At 36.3% G+C, this 25,382-nt stretch overlaps 1 protein-coding gene across 7 annotated transcripts in view; it reads right to left on the reverse strand.

The window, feature by feature from the left end:
- Positions 1 to 23,542, reverse strand: part of DGKB (diacylglycerol kinase beta) — a 749,649-nt gene extending 726,107 nt beyond the window's left edge. For 3 of the 7 annotated variants that reach the window (XM_036894568.2, XM_036894565.2, XM_036894560.2), the window contains exon 1: positions 23,418 to 23,540. The gene's annotated coding sequence lies outside the window, so the exon portion shown is untranslated. Of the gene's footprint in view, positions 1 to 23,417 lie in introns of all 7 variants that reach the window. The other 4 variants (XM_036894566.2, XM_036894567.2, XM_036894564.2 and 1 more) reach the window with 2 other exon arrangements.
- Positions 23,543 to 25,382: the final 1,840 nt, after the last annotated feature.

Consider the following 25,382-nt stretch of genomic DNA (forward strand, 5'->3'; position numbering starts at 1 on the left):
TTATTAAGTGAAATAATCCAGAAGCTGTCCATGTAATAAATGACATTGTATGTCTGATCCTTGTTTTCTCATAATAGGATTCTGGTTTTAAAAAATTATATTTAATGAATGTTCATCTAGTTCACCTTGCACATCATATTCAAAATCTTCATATTATCAATTCTGAGATTCATACGATGTCCATTTGTTTTTTATTAAAAAACTGTATCCCTCAGAATCCTTATGAGAGTTAATAAGTAGGGGACATAATCTCTACTTAGAGTATAAATTTTAGGGAAGTGAAATTTAAACTTAATCAGCCTGTTTTTTATTTAAAAACTGTATCCCTCAGAATCCTTATGAGAGTTAATAAGTAGGGGACATAATCTCTACTTAGAGTATAAATTTTAGGGAAGTGAAGTTTAAACTTAATCAGCCTGAGTATGGGAAAGGTAGATCTAGCCAGAGGGTATGCTAGTGAGTGGAAAGGCATTAAGGTAAGAAAGAATTGCCCTTTTCAAAACAAAGTAAAGGCTATATGGTGCTTCTAGATCAAACTAAGGAGTGCTAGAGTTGCTCAAAGCTGGAGCAAAAAGCAGACCTGAATCACAAGGGATTTACAGATGGTGGTAACAGGTTTGTACTGTATTCTAATGCCATAAGAAACTCCTTAAGAGACTTTGAGCATGGGATAGGATAATAATTAGATATAATAATTTAAAGTTATATGTATAATAATAATAATGTTAGAGTAGGTAGACAACCAGACATAAGCAGGGACAGTGAGGGAGAGCTTGGTCGGATGCCTGCTTACATTCTCCACATTCTGTGCAAGCTGTTCCCGAGAAATGTGGGGAGAGAATATAGATAGCAGACTGGCCAAAACAGGCTAGTTCCAACATGGAGGAGAAATTGAACCAAACTTACCCCCAAAACTCAACATGGTAAAAATCTTGCCCCTCTGTCATTAACATAGTAAAAATCATACCTCCCCATACCATGATAGTTCTGATGGGGACCAAATATAGTCAAAAACCCCTCCACTAGGCAAGAAGGTGGAGCAGCCTGAATTCCAAAGAGACTCCACCTGTTCCCTTTGATATTCATCTCCCTTCTCCATTCACTTAGTGAATATTCATCTCCCTTCATATAAAAAGGGCTCCCTATTGTTTCATTTGGTGTGACCCCCTCTGGGTCTGCTGAGCCCCAACTCTCCTACTCTTGCCTTTTCCTTTTTTTCCAAATAAACTCTTAATGCCCAGTGACTTTTCAAATGCAGAAAAGTCCAAGAACAGCAATAAGACCAAGGACCCATCTCCAGTAACAATAACACTAATGTTCTTTTTAACAAAATGTTGAAATATCAAAATTAAGGATGTCTTTAGGAGCCTCACACCAACCTCATAACCTTAATCTAACCACAGGCAAAGCTTCGTGTGTAACTTTTCCTTTTAAACTTAAATCATATATAATAAATATTGCTTCATTGATAGTTGTTTTATTTTTAAAGATAAGATTGTATGCTATACAATAGGTAACTTAACCATTTTTACTTTAAAAATAGAATGGACTCTGAGTTGTACATTTGAAACCAATGTAGATTGTGTATCAATGATACTTCAACAAAAGATGATACAAAACAAACAAAAACAAATAGAATGAACATACATGCAATTATAACTCATTCTTTATGATAGCCACAGAGCATTACACAGTATAAAAATACAATTTACTCAACCATGTCTCTACTGATGCTTATTCTTTTATATTCTGTCTTATGCTATAATGAATAATGCAATAAAAAATCTTTGCCATTTACCTTTATATTCTAGTATCAAAATTGAAAAAATTAATAATAATGCTGTTAGGTCAAAAAGGATGGGGAATTTGAATTTTAATAAGTTATGACAAAATACTTTCCAAATATTCCACAACATTTATGTAACTGTTGACAGTTTGTAAGAGCAATTTCTTAACACCCTTGTTAGTACTGGATGCTACTTAATGTTTTTAAATTTTGCCAATCTGATAGGTGAACATGGGATAATATTGCTATTGGTGGTGGTGGCGGTGGGCTCATTATTTCATTTCTATTACAGCAATTGAGATTGGTCATTTTTCCAGAGGCTTCGTCATTAGAATCACTTCTATAAATTGACTGTTCTTATCCTGTTGAATTATTTCTATAGCTGTGTCATCTTTTATAAATTGGTTTTTGTACATCCTTGAACATTATAGAAATTAACCTTTTGCCTGTTACATGAATAAAAGGTATTTTCTCCCAACAAATGACTCACTTTTGATTTTAATTAAGATATTTTTCCATAAAGGTGTTTTAAATATCCATATAATGAAACTACCCAAAAGAACATTTTTTTCAGTTTTCTAGAGGCCATATTAGGAATTAAAAGAGTGTACGCAGAAGAGTTAAGTCATAAGCATTTGGGAATAGACAAAAGGATTATGAGGTAACAATTTCAGTATAATGGCTGAGTGTGGAATACCAAATATACCCTAACTAGAGCTTTCTGATTATCTAGGGTTGTGCACCTTTGTTCAACTTCCCAGCTTTTCTTGATGAGGATATGGTGCACCTATCTAAGAGTACAGTTAACTTGTAGAACTGATTGAAATGCCCAGGATCCTCTGAGGAAATTTTAAATGATTTCTATCCAATTGCAATCTAAATGACTTCCACACCACAACCCAAATATCATTTATTGCCTTGTCTGACTTTAACCACATTTACATATTTTGGTAGATTCATTTTTTCATTCTTTTAACTGACCAACTCCAATCTCACATCTTTTGAATCTTCCTTGACATTTTACTAGCTCCTTCATTAATTAACAAGTTGAATAAAATCTTTGAAATGTGTTCCTTCTATATTTCTATGAAAGTCATATTTTTAACTTTAACATATATTTCCTATGCAAGAGATTTTGGTGGTCTCAGAGAGAGATGAAAATAGAGAGGAGTGAATTTTTTGGGTAAAAGACATGAACTAAATATGAATATATTTGGAAGTATGAGGGAAAAAGAAGAATCAAAGATGAGAGAGGATGAGAAAGAATAACTGATGGAGGTAGTCCTCAAGGATAGAGTGTTTGACAGTCAGAGTATACATTAAGCTCTTAAATTCCAGTGAGGATGAAATCTTCCTCTCCAACAAAAGCAGAAAGAAGGAGGAGGTTAGTTTTATAGATTCATAGGCATTGTTGAGTTTCTTAGTTTTATGTTTTAATTCCTGTTTATAATGAAATATGGGCTATAGCAGTTGAGATTGGATGAAATGTAAAGGCTGAAGTTTTAAGAAGAATCGAAAAGTTAAGTGTCATTGTTGAGTGTATAAAGACAAGATTTTCAGAAAAAAAGTTGGTAAGATAGTTAGAGCGAAGTACTTAGTGCAATCATGAATGTAGAAGTATACTTTCCTGGGATATATTTTCCCCTCTCCTCTTGTCTTTGTTAACTTCTAAGTTTTTTCTTAGGTAAATAATTATTAGGGAAAGCTTCTGTGACTTTTCTTATCCAAATCATAGCCCCTGCTAATAAGCTCTGTATATTACCTGCAGTATATGACACATATTAAAGTTGTAATTATTTATATGTTTATACATATATATATATTTTTCTCTTTGATGTACTTATTTGTTTGCCTAATACTACCTTGTTGTACAAAAGGCTCTGGGTGGTCAAAAGTACAAACACACTGAAATTGGGATCAAGAGATGGAAAAAGGCAAGTGCTATAAGCTCTTATACCAGCAGGCCAGGCAGGTGACAAAACAGGTGAGCTAGCTGTTCCTAAGGGACAGGTGCTTCTGCTTTAAATGGATGCTGCCTCTAGGGAGTGCACACATCCAGGATTGCCAGACCTGATTTCTCAAAGGATGGAGGAAATGCAGACTTCCTGAATTATAAATATTAGAAACTCAATGTTTTAGAAACTTCAGGTTGGATTCTCTGAAGTTAGAAGTCAGGCCATGGCTTTCCTTGGTGGGTGGGGATGACCAGGAGGGGACCTAAGAGGGATTGCTGGGAACATTCTGTGTCTGATCAGGGCGGGTTGGTTACATATAGGTGTGTGTAGTTTGTGAACATTTCATCGAACCATACACTTATGATTTGTGTTTGTCCTCTCAGATTAAAAAGATAAACAGATAAATACATATATAAACTGTCTGCAGTGAATAAAATATCTATTTTGGGTAAAATTGCGAAATTTCCAGAATCTCTCACCTGGCCTTAGTGCATCTCCGTAACAATAGGTGTTTCCAAGGGGTGGAAAGGAGGAGTAGTCCGATCTCCATAGGTAATTACAAGGGCGAGCAAGGGCATATCTGGACCAGAGAGGTGGGCTTCTTCTGCAGCCAGGTTGCAAGAGACATGGGATAGCGGAAGTGGACTCCTTGTAAGAAATAAACGTTTTTTTCCCCACTTTATCTCTCCTTTTGATTGATTTCAGTTTCAAAGGTATTTTGCCCCAGGCTTTTATCCTCCCGGAGTTACACTCTCCTCCCCAACTATAAAAAGGCTTGATGAAATTAGGCACCATGCCTTTTTTCTCCCTGTTAGCACCTAGCACAGTGCTAATATTTGATTAGATGAATATTAACGAGTGCTAGTGAACAACAAAGGCATAACTAGAACACAAAATAAGTAGATACATGAAACGTTAATAAACTTAAATTTTCTAGTTTCTTTAAATAATTACTGACATGGAAAACACACACACACACACATGTAGAGATAGAGTTGACAGAAACAGAGATAATCTGCAAGGTTTTTGGTAGAAGTCTACACTCAAAGCCATGTGGTCTTAATTAACCAGTGTTGAACACATTGGATAGTCACTTTTTAGAAACCTCTTTTTCATTTTTGCTCACATAAGTAGACTCACTAGCTCTGCAAACATTCCTTAACTCTGATGTGTAATTACACCCCTAATAAATGCTTCAGTTGGATGAAGCAGATATAAGCTTATTGTCTTTTCACTTTTAGCCTTATCCTAAACCAAGATAGATCCCAATAATAAATGGATTAGTAGAATTAAGGCTTCCGGTTGATAAGTAGATGCTCCCATCCCACTGCTGTCATCTATCACAATTAGAGTACATTTCTTATTAATGTCATTACAGAAGAGAATAAACTTCCTTTTCAGAAAAAATTTCTCTCTAGGCCAGGGGACAACAAACTTCTTGAAGGATCAGATAGTAACTATTTTAGGCTTTGTGGGCCAAAGGTCTCTGCAGCAACTACATGAATCTGCTGTTGTAGTGCAGAAGCAGCCATAAACAATGTGTAAACAAATGCATCCTACCATGTTCCAACATTTACAAAAACAGGCTGACCTCCACTTTAGGCAAACCTAGGAGAATATTCTGTTTTAAGTACACTTTTTTAATCTTAACATCATGACACCTATTCTTAAAACAGAATGAAACAGAACCATTCAACTCAAGTTTTATTCAGTACTACATCACTACAGGAAAAGAAAGAAAACTAAATATTCATCTTTGAATGATAATGGCTTTCAGATTAGTCTTCATGCCTAGGCAGCCCATGAATTATAAATAAAATGGATATAAAGCCAGGTCAGATTGACCTTCTCTTTTACCTTAGAAAGTTTTCACACAGGTTTTTGAAAGGTCTGTACTGATCCTACTCTGCTTCCCAAACGTGGAGATAAATATGTTCCCTGACAGCCTGACTCTTTCTGAGGGAGCACTCAATCCATCACTGCTCCTAGAGCACATTTTCCTAAACCAGACAAAAAGATCCCTGAAAACCTTCAGAGGGGAAAAATAAGCTCTCATCCCAGGCTGTGTAAATTACTACCAAGTATAGCCATGAATAAAATAAGTATCAATCCCAAGTCATGCCTTTGGAACATCCTACAAAACAGCAGCTCATGCTCCAAAGGCCACTGTTCAACAGAACTCAGATCACAGGAAATTAGACAGGAAACATAAAAGATATTAAATATTCTTTTTTATGCCACAGTTTTTCCTTTAAAAAAAAGAAACCAAGTTTGGATATCTCTGAGTGGAACATTATTAAGCTGGTGTCTGGCTACCTCTCCTGACACTGCTTCCTTCAAATCATGTATAAGTGGAGGAAAAAAAAGACCCAATGAGCTGGAACATAAAGGCAGGTTCATTGTTGCCAGAAGGGCTTAGTTAAATGCACTTAGAGTTCCTGAGAACACAGGAAAACATTAGCCCTGAATGGTTTAGCAGATTGCTGACTTAAAAGCTCCTGTCCTTAAGCAAAAACATCTGGGACAGGTAACTTGGTGTTTCTTGACAGGGAGTAGAGCCAAACCAGTCAGTGTGGAAAGGAAAAGAGAGAATATCTACGGGTGGCTCAAGGAATTGCCCTCTTTGCAAACACTTGTTCACCAAGAACTATGTATGCCACACAAATTCCCTATACTCAAGGACAAACATTTAGTAGACGTAAAACAGCTACCTACAAAATTGTATATAAAAGTTGCTGATAAAATGTATGTCAAAATACATAAAAATATGGGGTAACAGATTGAGGAGGCAGTGGCGGAGGGAATGGGCTTGGGAAGAAAGGAATGTTTACTAAAGAGAGTGAAAATGGAGCTGGTCCTTGAGGAGATGAGAGCTTAGCCAGGAAGAAATCGTGTTGTGGGGAGAATTTGCCAAGAAAGGGAGGAGCTATTTAGGCAGAATTGAAGAAGCATAAAAATGGCACAGAAGAGAAATAAAAGGAGTGCTAATGAAATGGTTAAATGTGCCTGTGTCCACTGAGAGGGCACAGTGGAAGGTGAACAGAATAGTAATAGAAGCTGCATTGTGCCAGGGGCTGTGCTAAGAGAACTGCTCAGATTTAGATTTTAAAACAAACAACCACGTAAATAAGTTGCTATTATTAATCCTATTTGAAAAATAGTAAATTGTGATTAAATAACCCAAATCACACAAGTAGTAAATGCTAAAGTCAGTATTTAAACCAGGCAGGTCTTAATCACTGTGTTGTACAGAATGACAGGTTAAGGAAAATCTACAGTTTTTTTTTTTTTTTAGCCTGAATGCCAGACCAAGGTGAATCTATAGCTTATGTGGAAGGAAAATGGGAGACATAATAATTTTTTATTATTTATATCAAGGACATGAAAAAATCAGAATCTTATATTTGAAAATTGACACTGATGGTTAAAAAAAAAGCATCAAGCAAGGAATAGATTGAAAATGAAGAAAACACACAGCAAGTTAAGAGTACAGGTGAATGAAATTTCAGCGTTTGAAATTGCCTGATATGGGTAAAATGGAAAAAAGACAAATGTGAGAGAGAACAAAGATAGCAAAGATCAAGAGACAGAATCTGAGTCAGCTAATATGGAAGCTGAGGGGGTACTGGGAAGAGGGGATTGGGTCTGGGATTATGGGAAAGAGAAAGTTCAGAAGGATGAAGATAAGCTCAGTTTTAATAATATTCTTGAGGAATCAGTGAGATATATAGACAGAAAACTCTAGTAGGCAGATGACAATGACTCGAAAGTCTCTCAAATTCAAAATGTTTAAACTGAATTCATAAAGGCCCATAAAAATAACAGCAAGCCAATGGAATCCTACTCTAATTCTCTCAGTTGGTGCCAAGGCACTGCCTATTGCAAATGCCAAAAGCTTAGAGGTCATGCTTGACTTCTCTACCTAATTTCCTCATATACTCATAGCCAGACTGTCATAAGAGCTATCAACTTCACTTCATACATGTGACTCAGAGTTATCTTTCTCTCCTTTTACATCTTTATTGCTGCAATTCAGGCTAAAATAATCACTCACTTCTATTACTTTAGTGGCTTGATAATCTACGCAACTACTGTCTGGCTGACCTACAATTCATCCTATACACACTACAGCATGTACATCAAAACATAGACAATGTTGTCCACATATTCCTGCCTCCATTAAAACAACCATGTCCAATGTTCTAAGGTTAAACACAAAGCAGCCTTGTACCATCTGACTCCTCTTTAAACTCAACATACTCCAACATGTATGAACTTCTTTTAGTCCCCAAGTTTGCCTTGTAAAGTATTTCTACTTATGCTTTATTACTGAGTGAATACCAACTTATCCTTCAGACCTTGGTTTATAACTTCTCCATAAAGCCTTTCAAACCCTCTTTACTAGGTCAAATAATACTGTTACATTTGGACCACTCATTTCAGGTTTGATTTCCAACTTATTTATAGTCACTTGCTTTCTTTCCACTACAATACCAACATTCAGACTGTAATCTGCTTCAGTGTGATCTTTATCCCACCAATTCAATGAAAATGCTCTCTTCAAGGTCAATAAAGACCTATCCTTCCCAATCCTGTTATCAATCTGAAGTCACCGTGGTCACGGTCTCAGCAGTAATTATTTCAACAGCCCTTTTTAACTGAACCACTTTGTCCTTGGCATTCAGAGAACAACACTCTCCTGGCTTTCTCCTGGGGCTCCTTGCAGACTCCTCCACCTACCCCATGAAACACTGGTTTACCCCTAGACTCAGCATTAGACTTTGGTTTCCGTCTACACTCAATACCTTAGGTGTTCTCTCCTCATTCCAGATCTACACACAACTCTCACAGTTTTGTCTCCAACAACTTCCCTTAATTGCAGCCTCATGTATCTGATTGCCTGTTAATATTTTAGATATTCCTCTTATATATTAAGCCTCATAGATATCTTAAAGACATTTCAAATGTAGTATGTCCACAGAGGAATGGGACATATTTAAAAAATAAATCTAAAATGGTATATTATTTAAAAGAATACCCAATCTCTATCACTTTCTTTTCTTGTGCCCTGACTTTCTTCATGGCACTCATATATAAATTTTAATATATATTTAATTGTTGCTTTCTACCTCTTCAAACAAAAATGTAAGCTTTTGAGTAGACTATTTTCACACTGCATTTCTGATGCCTAGAACACAACCTGGCACCAAGTAGGTGCTCCAAACATATTATGAAATTAAATAATATCATTAATATTGATCACTCTCACTGAATTGCAAAGTCAGGGGGGACAGAAACTATGTGTTTGATTATAATTATTTTCTGAACACTTGGCAAATGGTAGTCATTAAATGCTTTTTGACTGCATGAAGAAATAGAAATAATGTTATAGTAGTGCAGTCTTACCAATGACAAAGAAGGATAGAGTTGCAACAATAAGTGAAGCAACTAAAAATGCAAATGCTGCAAAGAGGCTGAAAACTGCAAGAAATAATAAAAGGTAAATACATTTGATAATTAGGAAACTACTAATAAATTTTAAGGCCAATTTACACAGAGGTACAAATTGATGGCAAATTGTAATTGGCTTAAGGATCTAATGGGAGGCACATGGGCAGAGGCTCCAATGGTAAACATGATCAGGTAGATATTACTCCTAACACCTGGGTTCCCTTCACTCCATATGCCCGTGTTGAAATTCCCTGCACCATTATATCAACTATGACTCCAAAATCTCTCTGCCCTGCACTTAAAGAATCCTTTTCCCCTCTTAAATTTCATCTTTTTGTGAATAAAAAGCCGTACATCTGATTATGAGGATAGGTCATTCTTGGAATGCAGAATATTGCTATGAAATTAGGTATCAAAGTTGGCTACATAAGGTAGTGTTTGAGCCCTCCTACTTAAATATTGAAGTTGGTAAGTATAAGTAAATAAGGGCGGGTAACTCTAATGCTTATGGCCTGTCAGAATTTCTCTAAGCTTAATGATTTTTAAAACATTTAACAAGTCTATACAGCTCGCACCCTGGTGGGTATGATATGGCCAAAGAGGAACATTGCAGAATTGCAGGAGCCAGGAAGTATAGATTCTATTCAGGAAGTGGTAATAAATCTATGAACCAGTCCAGTAAAGATCTTTTTTATCATCATTGACTCTAAGCTGGTCAGAACACAAAAGCTGGTTCAGAGTCTAGAACTGGCAAGAACTAGGACCATGACTCAGCTACATTTGGCTTTCACTTTGATGTACAATTACACTAGCAAATAATCCTTGCAAAGAATAAATACAGGATTAAGAATGCAGGTGAGTAGATGCTCCTTGAGGCTTTGCTGTATTCCACACAAAGCTCAGCCAAAATTCAATCCTATCAGAAACCATGCAGAAGGAGGAATCCTCCCAGTTAGTCCAGTGCAGGATATGGGATTTTGCTATAACCTCGGGGTGGGGACCACGTCAGCACTAAAGGTCCAGCCCTCTTTGTTTTAGTGACATCCTTGCTGCACCCCAGATGTTTACATACTTCTGTGCCTCATCAGCACAATCAAACAGCCAGTGTAGCTCGTCTGGATATGATCTACCACAAATCCCACCTGGAAAATGGCTCCCACCCCCAGACAGATGGCAGAGGAAGCCCGTCTTACCAATCAGTACTCACTCTAAGAAACAGAATTTTCCGTAAACTAACAGAGAGTGATCATTCCTAAGCCAGTGTCAGCCTGCTCATTGTGTAAGAAAAACAAGTCTTCTTAAGAATCAACTAATAGTTTGTATTTATGTCTTGGCAATCTAAAGTAGAAAGTGAAAGGAAAAGAGTTATAAAATAAGAACATAAAATCCCACACCCAACCTGCAAAAGAAAAACTGTGGAATCAGTGGAATCTGGACAAAGTATAGGTGAGAGGGGAAACTTGACCTCCTTTAACTCAGACCTATCAAGGAAGTTATTTCTTTAAACTGAAAATTAATTTTTCTATTTTTTCTTCCTGGTTGGTCTTGAATAAATACACAAAAAATACATTAACCTATTTTAGGGATGTCTGAAACAAAAAAAAAAAAGGAAAAATGACACTAAAATGCATTAAAAATATATCAGTTTATCAAAATTTACCCAGTCATAATATTTAAGACTTTTCCAGCCCAGAATTCTTCTCCTTCCACAGTTCTCATTTCCTCATTATAAAAAAAGTTATACTTTAAAAAAATAACAACAAAAATTAATGAGAGCACATTCTATATTGTGTTCTAAGTAAAACATATTTTTAGGCCACAGCTAACCTTACTTATATTGCTTAGGTAAAATGGCATTGAAAAGAAAGATTAGAAATTCAAATGTTATTCCAGGGACAACCTCATTCTGTTATTTCTGAAGCTGTACATAAGCAAAACATACACCCTTGCAAAGTAGACTGGCACACTGCTATAGATGTACCACTTGAAGCTAAAGTTTGAGGTAATTCATATTTTCTCCCTAAACATATTTTCATTTATCTCATTAGCTGATATCCACTTCTATGGAAAGAATGGATGAAGGATAGGGCTAGGGAAAAGCAAGAACCTGTGACCACTCACTCAGGATTCACACCTGGAAATCATGATAAACTTCTATGTGCCTTTTTTCACATTTCTTATAAAAAGTATTTGATGTGGCTGAGAAAACTATTTCTTGCTGTTGTCATTGGCACATCATTTAAATAAGTCTCTGAGAAAGTGACATAGCACCAGGGAAAATAGACAAGGTTATTTTCTATTTTCTCCACATGTGTGACCTCCTGGTCTTCTGTTTACTTCCCAACATCCCTCAAAGTTTCCATGTTTGTTCTTGTCAAATACTGAAAATAACCCTGATGCTTCTACTTTTTATATCCAGGTCCACAATTGATACCAACAATCAATTCACAGAATGTGTCACAAATAAAACAAATGCTTAAATCAAACTTAAGCTGCTAATATTAGAGAACAAAGCACCAATTACTATACTTGGTCAAAATGAGAATAATCTCATTCTCTCAAAACAGAATAACATGATTTAATATTCTCTCCAGGAGGAGCAAATATATTTATTATTATTAGGTGCCACCGGGAAAATAAATGCTGAAAGACAGGCATTTGATTGGATTCAGCCCAAACCATACTGAAAAGTGGACAGAAAAAAGGCAAGAATATTTCAGTATATTTCAGAGACTGTTATAGACTAATAGACTGAAGGATAAAGACATTGACACAGGGAGATGCTTTATGAGACAATTCATTACCCCCAATCAAAAAAGAACCCTTTTCAAAGTTCAGTTTTTATTCAGAAGTTTTTTTTTTTAGGAACCTTTTTTGTACCAGGTACTGTTCTAAGAACTGAGAAAATACAGAACCAGAGACACAATGGGAAAGCAAGTAAGGTGAGGAAGGAGTTGTGACAGAAAGGGTATTTTAAGCAGCTTAATGTCAAAGGAACATTGAATTAGAAGAGTAGAGAGTGGCAACATTCTTGAAGAGATAAAGAGGGGCCATATTACGAAACTTTGGAAGCAATGATTCAGACAAGGTGGGGGGCAGTAGGAAGTAGGGTTAATATCATTGTCACTATTAATATTTTTAAATCCAATTCCAAATTTAATTAGAAGGTTTACATACCAACACCAAAAATAAAAATAAAAAACACAAAGAGGAAGAGGTTAAAAATACTCCAGTCTTTCTTTTCTTAAGAAAATATGAAGCACAAACATGTATGGCAGAGCTTTATGTGAAGCTGCTGTGGAGAATGGAAAAGAAAATACAACATGGACACTTACTTCTAAGTATTACTGGGTCAGAATGAGAGGAGAGATCGCAAATTTATTATGACACCAGTTTTCATGGTTTTCAAAAGCATTCAACCCCAAGTGAAAAATTAAAACCAGATTGCTCAGTTGAGAAAGGATAAGGACTTTGCCAGGTATAAAATGAAAGAAGAAAGTACAAAAAACTAAGGATTTTGGCAAGAGTCCTTTTTTTGTATATGAGGTCTTGCTACACAGTGATGTGAATGACAAAAGGGTCACTGGAAGAAAACAAGGCATGTCAGTACTGAAGACTGCTGGGAAGTAGTGGAAACAAGGTGATTATTGTTTTATAATTAATAATTTCAAAGATGAGAAGTTCTAGGTAATACCAAGATCCAGAATGGAGTCATTGGCCAATGGTTAATATGGAATGAGTGGAATGTCAATGAAGGCAAGGTACTTAGGAAATTTCTGTAGGGTATTAATTAACTTGTCCACATTTACACCTGAATCAATCATAATGATGACATAGGAGATATAATGGAAACTTGTTATCCAAATTTTTAAATCTGAAGGAGCAATAAAGAAGATGACAGATGATACTGAGGGATTAAGTGATAATAATATAAAAGTTGAAGCAAAATAAAACAATACATCTTGGATGAACTCTGTTTTTTATGCCATATCCTGAACAGCTGAAAGGAGTCATACATTGAGATAAATTGTTATCACTGTAAATTCATGACCATCTACTCAAATGACCACTACCCCACCTACTAGATGTTTCTGGTCAAGTAAATTCTCCAACCTTGTCCAAAAACTTCAAATTTTCCTTCCCCACTTTGTTCAAATTCTACAAAGAAAATTTAAATACCAGAAATATCTTCAATTTAGCATTACAATACCTATAGACAGATTCAGATTGTTCCTTTCTTTCCTCCCCTCTTTCTTTATAGAGGATGTTACTCATGGTCAAAGTCAACACACACTCCATATGTCTTTGAATCTATTTCAGTTCCATATTCTGAGATATCCATCAAACATCCCTTTTCTCTTCTATATTTTTTATCACTTCAACTTCTTATAGATATTTAAACATGCTCAAAAAACTCCCATCTTAGAAAAGTAAAATCTCCTTCAAACTTCTATTATTGTCCAGAAATAGCTTTAACTTCTTTCAAGCCTCCAGACAAATTTTTTGAATGAGTCACTCTACCTCGATTTTCTGAGCTCCTACCCACTCCTTAACACATTTTCATAAAGGTTTCTCCCCAGGCAGTACAGTAATGCATCTTTAGCTAAAATCACCAATGATCTCCTTGTATTCAAATCCAATGGATATTTTTCATTCTCATCTCGATTATCTTCTCAGCAACACCTGGCAGTGATGATTTTGTCTTTCTTACAGTGTTTTTCCCTGGTCTTTGCAAAACCACAGAATTCTGTTCTCGTTTTCTTCCCCTGAGACAAGTCATTTCAATCTTTACAGTCCCATCTACTCCAATATACTCAAAAATATTAGAATGCATCAAGATTTGTTCCTAAAATTATCTCCCTTCTCACTCTACATACTTTTTCCAGGGATCCTTCCCTTCTCCAGAGGAATCAATTTCTATCTGTACCACCAAATTTACAGATCTCTTTCCCAATTTGCTGCTCCTATCCTTTTGCTTATGAAGCCAACTATTCATTCAAGAGTTATGCCTGCATGAATGAAAGGAGTACTGGTTTTCATATGAGACTAAAGAATGATGATCTCTAGCTACATTGTTGTGTTTTTATAGTCCTTTTTGGTAAATTCCTACTTTCCCTCAAGATCCAACTCAAATTCTAAATTCAGTTAAATTAAAACCTGTAACTAATTTCTTAGTCTCTCACTCTTCTAATCTCCTATTAGCAACCTACTATGTACCTAAAATTACCACTGCACACAAACCATCGTCTAATAATTTCTACATCTATGTGTCTTTCTCCAGCTCTCAATCAGGAGCTATTTAATGTCAGGGCCAGGTTCTCTTCATAATTTTCCTCCCAGTACTTACTATTCTGATGCATAGTAGAGTCCCCAAAACTGCAAATGAGTAATTGCCTACGGACCAGTAAATTGTGCTATGGTGTTTTCAAAGAAATAGTAATAGATGCCCTCAGAAGGAGCGATTCATGATTAAATAAGATTAGTTTCTACTAAATCCCACTCTCAGAGCTTCCAACACATACCTTAAGAACTGTAAGGAGTCCTTAAAATAGAAAACTATGTAACTGTTTAATGTTTAGATAAGGAAAGCTTTCTTTCCTTCTCCTTCCTTTAATATGCATATTGGCATTCCTCAGTTTTTCCTTACATTTTAACATAGTTTGGATTGTAACCCATTAGGATCAGCAGCAAAACAGATGTTAAAGAAACAGAGGGTATGCACATTCTCTTTACCTGGATGCTTCCCAATGGTACAGGTGCTAATTTCTTCAATATAGCTATACCACTTCTTAGTGGAGAAAACATTTTGATCAATGTAGTACTGCCATCCTATTGATAGACACACCAAATCTAAGGCATTCTTGTTGTTTCATTTTTTTTACAAATTTATTAATTTCAAGAATTAAAGAATATTGCTTAACCATAAAGCACAGCAGTACTATTATAGCCACATTGAAACCATTGTTTTGTTTTGTTTTTTTGAAAGTTCTCTTGTAAAGATAATACAGTTACCTACGCACCAAATGTGCCACCAAGCAGTTTTGCAGGTTGCTTGAATAACAGAAGCATTAATAGCTCCAAAACAAAGTTTCCACTTGAAGCTCAAAAACCTTACCACTCCACCTTCACAGTATGTTGTCTAGTAGAATTTAGAGTATATTCAAAACCAGGGACCCAAAACAAAGGTGTTCCCCAAATGGCTTTTATGCTATGCTTTGTTCAGTGTGTAACAAGGAAAGAACCTGACATATGGTGTAGCAAATAGCATTATGTAACAATAAAGCACCCATCCTGGTAACCAGCACTCTTATTAAGAACAACAGGATAGCAAAGTGACTCATCAGCTTGTGCGCTCTTTTTCAATTCTAGTAATTTGGGACAAGTGTGGGGAAGTTACAAGTTGTTTATGTGCAGCCCAAAATGACAGGCAAGAGAAGTTACTAAGCAACATGAAGTACTTGCATTTTTCTAATCTTTAAAAAGCTGCCACAAGCTGAATAATCCTGTAATAAGAAGGGAAAGGGAAAAGCAATATGGGAATCATGGTTTTGACTGAATGAAATTTTCCTGTTCAATAATTCTAAAATTCTGATTCGCCATGAGTTCATCCATCTTGGTTTTAAGGAATCCTTCAGGTATATAATCATTTTCTACTCACTGTCAATGCCAGAAACCTCTTCTAGGATGAAAAAAGCCTGATGGCAGGGAGAGGAGTCTTAGGAGATTGAAACCAGTTTGCTCCCCTGTAAACAGGATCTCTGTCCTCTATTTCAGCTCTCTGTTTCTTTCATAAACTTATTATAACAACTACACCAATATATCGCATGTTTCCTTCCTTGTTGAGCTGTGTTTGCTTCTTTCTCTCACTAAGGTATCTTCAGTACTTTGGGAACTAGTCTGTTATTTCACTCTTCCCTTCCTGAGCCTGGAACAGTGCCTGACACAAAGCAGGGTGTCAATGTTGAATGACCGAAGGATGGAATAAAAGACAGCATCATGGCGTCAGTAGTTCTGTTTCTTAAGGTGATAGTTTAAATAACTATGTCTATTTATTTGAGCTTTAAATTTCCCATGGGTAGCTGAGTGTTACCTACAAACTCTAAAATACACACTAGGAAAAGCAGGCAAGTGAGAATTTCCCAGCCTTTATTTCTTTTCATTAAAGAACTAGCAAAAGGATTCCTTGGTCAAAATCCCAGGAAGAAACATTCCCTTCATTCTCTGTCTCAGCAAAACAAGTTGCTGAATAAACTACAAACTCATCTTTTGTGCTTAAAGTTCTGTTTTCAGGTCAAGGATCCTGGAATGCTTTTCCACAGCACCTCTATTTTTCTCCTTTCCAGTTCATATAATTCAAAATAGTTGATCTAGATAGTAATAGATTTCCTCACAGAAGAGGTCACAGTTCCTCAGTCTGCTTAGATATAAAGAGCAGAGCAGTCAATAGATGAAAACAAAATCTTATTTTGTACATTAAATGGATGATAGCTGTGACATGTTTTACAAATGTCAGGAGTGAAAAATTAAAGATGTATCATTACTGTTTTAGGTAAGGGGAAGGGAATTAACATTTCCGAGTGTTGACTGTGTGTCAACCACTATCCTAGGGGTGTTAACACGTGTTATCTAATATAACTCTGTTCAGTTACCTTTTGTTTTGGTAATTCAATAAAAACGTTTTGGGAAAAATAGTAAGTAAATAAGTCCCTATAAAAGGATGTTTATCATAACATTTAATATATTTATGAGTCTCATAAATATTTTTAATATAAGACTAAAACAAAAACTGTCTTTAGATTTAATTTTCTTTGCTATTAATACTTTATTCTTTATCTGAGATAAAATCTCAATAGGAAATAATAAATAGCTAATATTTCAGTATTTATTACATGCCTTCTGTTCTCAGCTTACACACATGATTAAATCACACAATGCTATAAAGTGGATATCATTTTCATTGACTGTGTTTGTTACAAAGAGAAATCTAAAGTAGAGAATTTAAGTTACTTGTTCATGGTCATTCAAGTAGTAATTTGAGGCCAGGCAACTTGAATGCAAAGAATAAGTTTTAACCCCTATATCACAATACCTAAGAGGGGAATGATGAAATGAAATGAGTACCTTTGCAAATTGAGAAATTATACATGGAGTCAATTCCTCCACACCTTTACTCACAATTCCATCATCATTAATAATCAAAACATGATAAGCTGAGATTCTTTAAAAGAAAATAAAAGGAAGGCCCAGCTCCTTCACTGTGGTAAACTCATCCTGAGATTACTCTGCTGACAGAACTCCACAGACTGTTTAAATAGCAACCACACTTCTCATCCCATCTGTCCATCCCCTGGTTATAACAGTATATTTGATAACTGATTCACGTGGATTAGAAAGAGAATAAAATAGAATTATTTGACCTAAGATAATACTTTGAATAAAAATATTGCACTTGGAAACCCGTATGTCATGTCCACCCAATTCACACTGTTATGACATTTAAATACTTAATGAAAGAAATTTACAAAATCATTAGAAAGTAAAATCCAAATTATCCCTTAAACTGAAAATGCTTCTTTGGGTGAAGGGGAGAGGGGAGTGGTTTACTCATCATTACCCATTTCTTCATTTTCTCTGGCAGCAGTCAAGTTTCTAATGTCTGCAGATATAACTCAGTATTTGCAAGCTATGACTGAATTAAAATCTCCTCAAATTTGTCCTCAAAGGAAATAAGAGTTCAAGAAACAAATTTTTAAAACCACCATTTCACAACTTCACTCTATTGTTCCACAAGAACAAAACACCTTTGATTTCATTGTTCCCCCCCCCTCTAAAAATACTTTAGCACCAGGTATTATTAAAAATGTTAATTATTGTTATCTGGAAATAAATATGCCATTTGCCTTATTCTAAAATATCATCCTCATATTCTAAATATGCAATACCACAGAGGGTGGTAAATGTCTTTTGAGTAATTTTATACTAATTATGGGTTCAACTTATTAAAATATACTCTCTGGCTCAGACCTTGTAACTTGCATTTGAAAGAGCATTCTCTAGTCTTTTTTCGGCATAAAGACTGTGGAAGTAGAACTATCTTTCCTTCTAAGAATTGAATTAGAGCTTTGAATTCAGTTTATAAAAGAAGTGTGTATTGAGCTCCAATATTGTATTAGATACTACCCTCAGCACTAATGTTCCTAAGATAAATAAGGCTTAGTTTCCTTCCTCAATGTAGAAAACAGATTATTTCAACCCTCTGTGGCATATTCAATATAAAGGCAAGCACAAGTTACAGTGGAACCATGGAAAAGGACTAATAGTAGAATCCAAATGGAATCCTGGGAAGTCTAGACTCTAGACTAGCTTAAGGAATAAAGATGCAGCATCAGATGAAATACTAACAGAGTGAGGGCAGAGGAATTTGAAGAAAGAAATTACAGGAAGAGACAGTTATAAGCAGAGACAAAAGAGGTGAACAAATTGCATAAACTGTAGAGGGTTCTAATAAACCAGCGATTGTTAAAAGCAAATGGGAGCCTTTTGGTTAAAAGCATGGGCTCTAGAGCCACACTGTCTGGTTTGTATCCCAGCTCTACTCCTACCAATTTCTAAATTTAACCCTGTTGTGCCTCAGTTTGCTCTTACAAAATGGGAATGAGGATAAGAATGGGATTATCCCATAAGGGTATTGTCAAGATTAAATGTTCATGATGCTTATACAAGCAAATGGCATGTAGTAAGCACTCAACAAGAGCGTCTGTCATTATTTTTAAACTACAAGGGAAGAGAGCCAAAGAACCACATTAAAAAATATACTCTTGAAAATCGCTCTATTCCTAACCCCCACCCACAGGGTCTCAAATGACAAGAGACAAAAGAATCAGGGCTGACAACGTGAATGTGTTCGCCAAGTTTCATCACTGTGTACATGACATATCTCAGTAGCATCAACTGTCCTTATGAAACATATACATTTATTCTCTGAATTTGAGACTAACAGTTTTTGTGCTCCTTGATTTGTAGCGATTGGCATATTGTCAATAAGCAATAACTGTGTCAAGGATATTGTATTTCAAACTTACAGTGCAATACAGAATCTCTGTTAAAAAGCAAATCCTTCATTTCAAATTGTTGACTCAGATAAATACTTAAAAAAGAATTTCAGCTGTTTAAATTTAGCATGCTGAGAAAGACCAATCTTAAAATATTGTTTGGCTTTGTGCCTATAACATTTTCATTTTATTCCTTGTTAGTGTTTGTCTTCTGTGATAAGAAGACAAGTGACAGGAATCATGTTATTCTCCTAACACTTCGAATTTTACCTAACTGAACCATTTTGTTTTTATCCTTACCAGTTAAAGATGGCCTTTCATTCCCTGGCAAATTTTCAGAGAGAGATTATGCAAGAACCAGTGATATTTCCAGCACTGTTTTAGCTCTTCAGTCATCATCTGGCCTTTCTCCCCCACTTTCCTTTGAATCATCATTTTTTTACTCTTCAAATATATATAGAGAGAGAGATTCTGAAGACAAGCCTAATCTAATTTTTATAATCAGAACTTACAACTTAAAGAGATGCTTTAAGTCTGTGCCCTATCTGTGACTTTAAGGATCTCCACCCACAAGCAATCCAAAGAGTTTGCTTTTTAGAGTCCCTAAGGACACAGAATCTGGACAAGTTCTCACTATCAGCCTCCCACTATGTGATTCCCTTATTTTCCTTTCATCCCTTTTGACTACTGAATCTTCCAACTTGTCTCCTCTCATATTAACTCCATCACCTTCCTTCCTGGCAAAGAAGTCCCCAGCTCCATTTCCATGGCTCATGAAGCCAGAGTAGAATAGTTGAACGGTTGGAAATTAGAATGGCTGACTATGCCAAGTTTGGATTTGCGGTCAATTCAGGTTCCAATTTAGACAGATTCAATCTTGGGTATCAGTATAGCAGGGAGCTTTCTCCTGAGTGGTATGATCTCTCAAGCATTCTCAACCCACTCCATGCACAAAACAATAAGCTCACTCCGCCTGATCCATAACAGAGTAGCATTTTAATAAAACAAAGTGTCAAAGTGATTAAGAGTTAGAGCTAGTAGTACATGGGGGCTTATCCTAGCTTATTGTTTACTACATATTGCTCTAGGCAACTTTTTTTCCCTCTATTCCTTCTGGGATTGAGTTTCTTATAAATGGGAGAGAATGTTACCATCTATCTCCTTTCTGTAGTTGTTATCCCATAAATGAGAAGAAACATTCAAAGTGCTTAACCTAGTACTTGCCCCCAGTGTACTAGCTATAACCAGGAAAAACTCATGCCTTATATGGTGAGTAGATCATACTTGCATATAACCCAAAGAGCTACCAAAGAGTTGAATCTACTTTATAATCAATACCTAAGGGTGAGCAAGTGCATATGATTCTTACTTGAGATCAGATTTTGTGTTGGTGTTTTACAAGAGAGAGAAAATGCCGTAGATGGATGAGAAGCAATAGGAAGACACTTAAAATTTTTGCCTAGAGTTTCCTCCAGGCAGGTGTTCTATGCTTAGAGGTATTACTCTCAAGAGAATATTATAACAGTATCATGCATGCAATAAGTACAGTTTTGTTCCTGAGGCCAGCCAGGAGAAGCATCCAGGAAAGGATATTCTTAAAAAGTCATTTTAAGCCTGTATGTCAGCATCAGAGTCATGATTAGTTGGCAGAAATTAGACTGAACGACCAGCAGCTATCTTTGGCTGGCTTGTCTAGATACAACTCTTACTTCTTTCAATAGTGTGCAAGGAAAAACATGAGCCATAAGATACTTATCTAGTCTAGACCCTGTCCCAGCAAAACTCATCAATGGTTTAAACCTTAATTGTTTTGAAATGGTTTTGAAAATCTTCTCAGGCATAACATGAGATTTGTTTACTATTAGGACAACCAAAATATGAAGCAAAAGTGTTCCCCAAACTCAACTTACTTAAGTCTCTATCTTTTAAAGAAATTCTGACAAATGCCTATCCAAACCAAATGCCTATCAATTCCATTCAGGCTCTCAGCTAAATATGAAGTGCTTGAGGTTCAGGTAATAATCTATTCTAGAGTATCAGAAAAGTGCTTGCAAACTCGCTCCAACCGTATTCTTTTAGTCTTTGTATAGATGTTTCCTTTTCTTACTGCTCTACAAAAAATTGAACCACTCTCAGGCACACACTATCATAACAAATAAATTCTCTGGATTATATTTTATTCAGTGACTTCCAAAGTCAGATGTAAAGTTTTTGCACTGAGAAATTATGTGTTTGCAGGATGGGTTACCTCTAACAAACTGGGTATTTCAATAATGACAAAAACACTGTATCTGGAGATCACAGAGATGAGTAGGCAAGGTAATTCGGATCAAAAACAGGATATATTTTACTTTTTTAATAAAATAATGAAAATTAGAGGAAGAGCAATACAATTGAAAACTGAAATAAATGGATAAAAGTGATCCTTAGTTCCCTCTTCTAATGATGAGAATTTCAGAATTGCTTTGCATTTCATATTACTTAGCACGTAAGTAATTTATGGCAGGACATGGAAGTGTCCAACTTAAAATCCTGGATTCTGTGTTAGGTAAACTGTTTTTTCATTAATCTTTCTTGGAGAAAAACTATGGTATTGCAATAATTTCTCCATTGATCTTGCAACTAAGTCCAATATTTTGTACAACATACCCTTTCTGCTTGAGAGATTCATTCACATTTTTCTTCATTACAAAAGTCTGGTCAGTGTAAAAGAGGACCTGGTTAGAAACACACCAAAATTTTTAGGTTATATCTGGTTTCCCTTCTAAAGAGACCTTTGGTATTCTGCCTGCATCACATTCACTTCGTAATTTGCTTTACAATGGGCTGGCCTTGCTGACCTCCTTTTACCTCCTTTAAAAAGACTTGGTTGTCTGAAATTTGAGCAACCAGTTGAAGTCGTTTTTTAAAAACTTTTTTTAAGCCTTCATTTTTTGCTAGTGAACACAGTGCTGCATGGTTCTAAATATAAAGCCACCTATGCAAAAACCATCACTTTGACATCACAACGAAGGAACGGATTAGCAAGTGGAGATTGTTGCAGTAGTAAGAAACTGGGGGAATCCTGTATGTTCCACCCACGAAAGAGCATTTGACTGTTTATCATATCATCAGTGTCTTCTAGGCTGTTGCCTAGCAATTACCAAGAGACCTACTTCACGTTTTACTGTAATTTAATAAAGTAAACCAAAGACTTTTGTTTCATTTTGTTTGTTTGCTTCTTTGTTTTACAGATTAGGAATAAATCTGGAATGAGACTTGTAACAATTTATTGGAAAGTCTAAATGAGCCTCTCCATGAATTTTCTTTTGAAAAGGTAAGCTGCCATCCATTAGTAACTTTCAGGACACCACTCTTATATTTAAATCTAGAATGCATTTACCAGTTTTGTTGCCTGAAGTCACAATGCACAGGGGTTTTTGCATACCTAACCAACAAGCGGTATCCCTCTGCACATAACTGAGAGTAACCCGGCTACCGCGCGTAACTAGGACAGGAGTCAGGGAGACAAACCAAATTAACATCTCATAGAGAATTCAAAGCTATGCTTTTCTAACTTTCCTCGCCATTTCTTCTCAGCTTCCCTTCCCCCGCACCACATAACCAGAAGCCAGTAAAACTGCCAACCGTGTCGAGTTTAACTTACTGCAGTGTGATGCAGGAGAAGGCTGGGCGCATCTCTGAGGCAAGAGCAACTGCTTTTCCGGAGAGGAACTGGGACCAGCCAGCTAGCAGGCTCCTTTCCAATTCACACGCTCTCCGCCCAGCCAGAAGGCTCCCTCTCAGCTCGGCTTCCCCAGAGCAGTGCAGCTTCAAGAACTCCGCTCCCAGCATCTCCTCCTCTCTACTTCCACCCCCTTCCAGAACACACGGCCCATTCTAACTAGTGCCTAAAGAATGAAAATTGACTTCCAGTCAACAACACAGGCTGCCTGCAGTCCAGCAGAGCCTGACAATTTGCAACTCAAAAACAGCGGAGGCTTAAAGATGTAGGTTTCCGGAGCCTGAAAGTCATCTTTGGCAACCCTCTTCCCCACCTCTCATTCCTCCTCCTTCCCGTCCCCTACACGGCCACCTCCAGGATCCCACTCAAGCTAGGTCTCACAAATGATTATTTTATTATCCACACCAATAAGCATCAGAAAGAAACTGAATTTGTCAGAGATGAAATACCTGTTGTCCATGACTAATGTTCTTCTCTCATCTCTTTGAGTCCGTGTTTTACATCAAGATGCGTTGATATTGGAAATCTGTGCCGTGTGTGTGTGTGTGTGTGTGTGTGTGTGTGTGTGTGTGGCGAGGAGGAGGCAATCTGAGCGGCTGAGAGCGACAGCCCTGCCTGTGTCTCTGGCTGCCGCTTCTACAGCTGCAGTTGCTACTATTGCTGTTGGAGCTCAGGAAAAAATGAGACCGGGAGACAGTATTTTACAGCTATTTAACTGCTGGACAAGTTGTAAGACAAGGGAGGAGACTGTGCAGGTATGAGTGGCTGTGTTAAGACAGTAAGCTTGATTCACTGCAATTACTACCATTCAGGACAGTTCCCCTTCAACTGTCTCCTCTCCCCTTTAGTGACTAGAGTCCTTGATGGGTCACTGTTCATTAACCACCTGCCTAGCCCACTTCTTGAAACTGTAACAGCCGCATACTCTATTTCTACAATCGAAGTTGGTACCCCGGGAGCAGGGGACTGGAGGATGAATGAGGAAGAAGTAGGAAGGGAAGGGGGAAAGCAGGTGAATATTAAAAAGGAAATTGTATGCATGTGTAACCAATCACCACACAAATAAAAATGATAATCTCGGGCCATGTGCATAAAATAATGCAGTGAGGTACTGGAAATGTAAGCCAGTAAACAGGCATGTGTATTTTCTAGAATGTGCAAAACTAGACAGTTATTAAGGGTGTTTGCCAGCTTAAGTGCAGGGTGTCTTGATATACATTCCCTTGGTAGCTCTCAGCTTCCCCACATAATACCCCCTGTGATTTCAATGCATTAGTATCTCTATCAGCTACAAATTCTGGTGGAACCTACTGGTTACTGCTGCCAATGGACTCTCCCTTTCTCTCCTTATTGGTTGTTCATTCTGTCCTGATTTTTCTCCAGCATAGTCTCAGCTGAACATAGAAGTTGAGCTGAAAGAAGTTCTCAAAAACCCCCCAAATTAGAATACTAATGATGGGTCACTGTTCATTAACCACCTGCCTAACCCAGGTTAACTTAATTTGCTCTAGCAAGTTTGTCTTTATGGTCTTGTTCTGTAATAAATCAACCCATCCTAAATACACACACACACACACACATATGCCACTTAATTGAATAGTACTATTAATCCACTCTCAGAATTCAGTTGTCTGAGCTAAAATAAGCTTAATTCCTTTTGATATTATTTGTAATACACACCTTTAATTATTTCTGCCCACTCTGAGCAATTTTCATATTTGCCATATACTTTCCCAGTTGTTAGGGCTTGTGTAATCAGCGATAAATTGGATAGATGTTAATGCAGGAAGAATGAAGCCTGTAGAACTATAACAGAAAACCCAGAAGGAGGAAAGGAACTCAGAAGGATTAAATAATATCTTCTCCTGTTTATATTTTAAAAATCGCTGCCTTTAGCTAAACAAAGGCCAGTTAACATGAAAAGCATGTGTCAATTATCCAATAAATATCAATTTACCAAAACCAACCTAACTATGACTCTAACAGTAGATTAATATTTTGTCTTAAAAAATCACAATATATTACATTCAAAGAATATCCAGAATTTTCTAAATGTCAAAATCTTAATAAGGTATGATGAAAAATAACCACATATTTTTGCCTCTTCATTTTTCATGTTAAATAACTACTGTATAATACACTATTAATATTAAAAATCTGAAAAGTAACTTCATATTTTCATACTTTATACAATGCAATGTAAAGAAGTAGGCAAAATTAATCTACACCACTTGGAAATACATCTAATACAGAAGTCAACTTTATCCAAAGATGATGTGATTTGAAGCTTATATTGTCCCTAAAACTCACCCCTTACTAAAACTACCAGAATTTGAAATCACATAGTTTAGCATTTTTGGCTTGGGGGGAGTTTTTTGGATTTACCTTTACTCTTATTTTGAAACTTGAATATA

Source organism: Manis pentadactyla, chromosome 7 (assembly GCF_030020395.1).
Source record: "Manis pentadactyla isolate mManPen7 chromosome 7, mManPen7.hap1, whole genome shotgun sequence".
Lineage (NCBI taxonomy): Eukaryota > Metazoa > Chordata > Mammalia > Pholidota > Manidae > Manis > Manis pentadactyla.